This window comes from Oryx dammah, unplaced genomic scaffold (genome assembly GCF_014754425.2).
Source record: "Oryx dammah isolate SB20612 unplaced genomic scaffold, SCBI_Odam_1.1 HiC_scaffold_27, whole genome shotgun sequence".
NCBI lineage: Eukaryota > Metazoa > Chordata > Mammalia > Artiodactyla > Bovidae > Oryx > Oryx dammah.
The window spans coordinates 61,839,937-61,843,523 of NW_024070211.1; the positions used below are offsets into that span (position 1 = coordinate 61,839,937).

At 37.4% G+C, this 3,587-nt stretch overlaps 1 pseudogene; it reads left to right on the top strand.

Annotated features, from left to right (window-relative positions):
- Nucleotides 1-3,245: 3,245 nt before the first annotated feature.
- Nucleotides 3,246-3,385, top strand: LOC120855205 (annotated as a pseudogene).
- The last annotated feature ends 202 nt before the right edge of the window (nucleotides 3,386-3,587 follow it).

Genomic DNA, 3,587 nt, shown 5'->3' on the forward strand with positions numbered 1-3,587 from the left:
GCTACATACCTATGTTGGAATACTATGCAACTCTGAAAAAGAATGATGAAGATTTCTATGAATAACTATGGAGTGATTTCCAGAAGATATTATAAGTTTTTTTTCCTAAAGAAGCAAAATGAAAAGGATAATATGTATATGCTACTTCTTTGTTTAAAAAAAATAAAGAGAAATAAGAAAGCATGCCTACATCTCCTTGTCTTTACCAGTGTGAATATAGAAAGGATAAACCATAAAACAGTAATGTTGGCTACCTACAAGGGGTTGGTAGTGGTGAGGTATCAGTAGTATGGGAGTGATTTTCTCTGTGTACACCTTCTTGTGTCATTTTTAGGACCTTTTTGGAGCTTTTTAATGGTCTGCATTTACAAAGTATTAAATCAGTAAGGATGCTATTTGTTGTTGTTGCTGCTGCTTAGTCATCAAGTTTCATCAGAGTCTTTGTGACCCCGTGGACTGCAGCATGACAGGCTCCGATGTCCTTTGCTAACTCCCAGGGCTTTCTCAAATTCATGTACATTGAATTGGTGATGCTAACTGACCATCTCATCCTCTTCTGCCCCCTTCTCCTCCTGCCCTCAATCTTTCCCAGCATCAGGGTCTTTTCCAGTGAGTTGGCTCTTCCCATCAGGTGGCCAAAACATTGGTGCTTCAGCTTCAGCAACCATCCTTCCAGTGGATATTCAGGGTTGTCTTCCTTTAGAGTTGATTGGTTTGATCTACTTGCAGTCCAAGGGTCTCTCAAGAGTCTTCTCCAGCACCACAATTCAAAAGCATCAGTTCTTTGGTACTTAGCCTTCTTTATGATCCAACTCTCACATCCATACATGACTACTGGGAAAACCACAGCTTTGACTGTGCAGACCTTTGTTGGCAAAGTGATGTCTCTGCTTTTTAATATGCTGTCTAGGTTTGTCATAGTTTTTCTTCCAAGGAGCAAGTGTCTTTTAATTTCATGGCTTCAGTCACTGTCACAGTGATTGGGGAGCCCAAGAAAATAAAATCTCTCACTGGTTCCACTTTTTCCCCTTCTATTTGCCATGAAATGATGGGACCAGATGACATGATCTTAGCTTATTGACTGTTGAGTTTTAAGCCAGCTTTTTCACCCTTCTCTTTCACTTTCATCAGAGGGCTCTTTAGTTTCTCTTAGCTTTTTGCCGTAAGGGTGGTGCCATCTGCATATCCGAGGTTGTTGATATTTCTCCTGGCAGTCTTGATTCCAGCTTGTGATTCATCCAGCCTGACATTTCACATGATGTATTCTGCATATAAGTTAAACAAGCAGGGTTACAATATACAGCCCTGTCATTCTTCTTTCCTAATTTTGAACCAGTCCTTTGTTCTATGTTCAGTTCTAACTGTTGTTCTTGACCTGCATACAGATTTCTCAAGAGACAGATAAGGTGGCCTGGTATTCCCATCTATTTAAGAAATTTCCACAGTTGGCTATGACCCACATAGTCAAAGGCTTTTGTGTAATCAATGAAGCAGAGTAGATGTGATGAGGAAATGTAAAACTAAACAAAAGGAACTCTGTTTTATGTATTTAAAATGAAAACCATTAAAGAGGTAACACATTAAAGAGGAAAACAAGAAAGAGAACTTAACAAAATAACTTATAAACATGACGTTTGACCATAAACCCTCACTCTTAGATGAGATGGAATGGGAGAATTGCAAGCAAATCTGAAATTCTTTTTCAGTTGATTTGTTTCTTGTAAAGTATGAGCAAAGCATTTCTGAAATAATTTTAGATGTCATATAGAATTGAACAAATTACAAAATATGTTGAAATTATTAGGGAAAAAGGACATGCAAATATGAAATGGTTGGGGGCAGTAAGAAAGAACCTTTGGGGACAGTTTGGATTTAGAGATTTTGGTATAATTTCATAATTTCCAGAAAACATATGCATATATGTGTGTGTACATGTGTGTGCCTTCATGTATATGTAGATATGCATGCAAATATGAATGTTTCTGTATTTTGGCATGTACATGAGGTATGTGGATATCTACCCATGAACACCTAGATTTGCCTTCTGAAAGCAAAAATCACCCAATAGTGATGAACACTACTAGGTCTCCATGTCTTGGTCTTGATTCTAGTGATCTCCAAGGAAACACATGCAAATCCAAAAGGAGGAACATCTTACTTAAGGAAAGGAGGGAGCTATGTTCTTTAGAAATGTCCATGTTTTAAAAGACAAAGAAAGGCTGGGAATGTCCAAGATATGATGACCAAATGTAATACATGATCCTGTCTCAGTCCTGTTACTCAGAGGTGGAAAAGGCCATAAAAATATTGGGTCAACAGACAAAATTGAGATGTGGAGGGTAGATGAGATAAAAGCATGCACTAGTGTTAAATTTGCTAAAATTGACAACTGCAAAGCAGTTTATGTTTGAAAATATTGTGTTTATGTATGAAAATATTCATATCTTATGAAATACTTGAGTGTTTCAGGTTTAAGGGTCATAATATATGCAACTTACTCTCTATTGATACAGGGAGAAAGATATATGGGTGGGGGAAGCAAACAGAATGAGCATGTACAAACAATGGTAGATGAACTGGGTAAGAAGTGTGTGCACGTTCCTTGCACTGTTCTTACTCTTGGTACTTTTCTGGTTTGAAATTATAAGTTACAAGAAAAACAAAGAAAGGAATCCGTGGAGTGTTATTTTTGCTTTTTGTTTTGGTCAAAGACCCTTTTTTCTAACAAATTCTCTAGGAATCATAATAGCTGCCACTTGCTGCGTTACTACGTTACTTGTTGGGTACTAGGGAGGTACTAGGGGCCTCCCTAGTGGCTCAAGCAGTAAAGAATGCTTGTAATGCAGGAAACCCAGATTCAATCCCTGGGTGGGGTAGATCCCCTGGAGAAGGAAATAGCAACCCACTGCAGTATTCTCAACTAGAAAATACCATAGACGGAGAAGCCTGACAGGCTACAGCTATGGGATTATGAGAGTTGGACACAATTTAGCGACTAAACCACCACTTAGCAACTAAACCATACATGTGCCCTGAACCAGAAATTTTAGACCTATTTTCTTTCATGTTCATAGCAACCGTGTAGTGCAGGCTCTTGTTTTCTGCACTAGGTTTCTTTTATTACTTTTATATGATCTTTAATCATTTAGAACAACTATGGCTATCTGCAACATCACATTAAAAATTTGATTCTCATCACAGATACATAGATGTGCCCCCAACCTATTTTAAAAAAGAGAAGTATTATCTCTTCTAGGCCTTTTGGCTAAGATCAAGTGTAATAAAGGAGAAGTTTTGAAACCCATTAGCTGATCATCAATGATAAAACCCAATAGATAAGAGAAAGGTGAGGCTATCAGTTTCCCTCATGCTGTCCTCAACGTCTAAGTCTATATCAAGCCTAGTTTTTTTTTAATCTTTCATTTAAAACATAAACATTAAAAACGGAGAGATAACCATGTTTTTTATGCATGGCTTTCTCTCTAATCTCTGGAACGTTATTAGAAACTGTAACAGTAGTACCTTGCATTCAATCATTTTATTACACACAAAAAAAATATTTCCTTTCAAAAATCAGAAGTTGCACT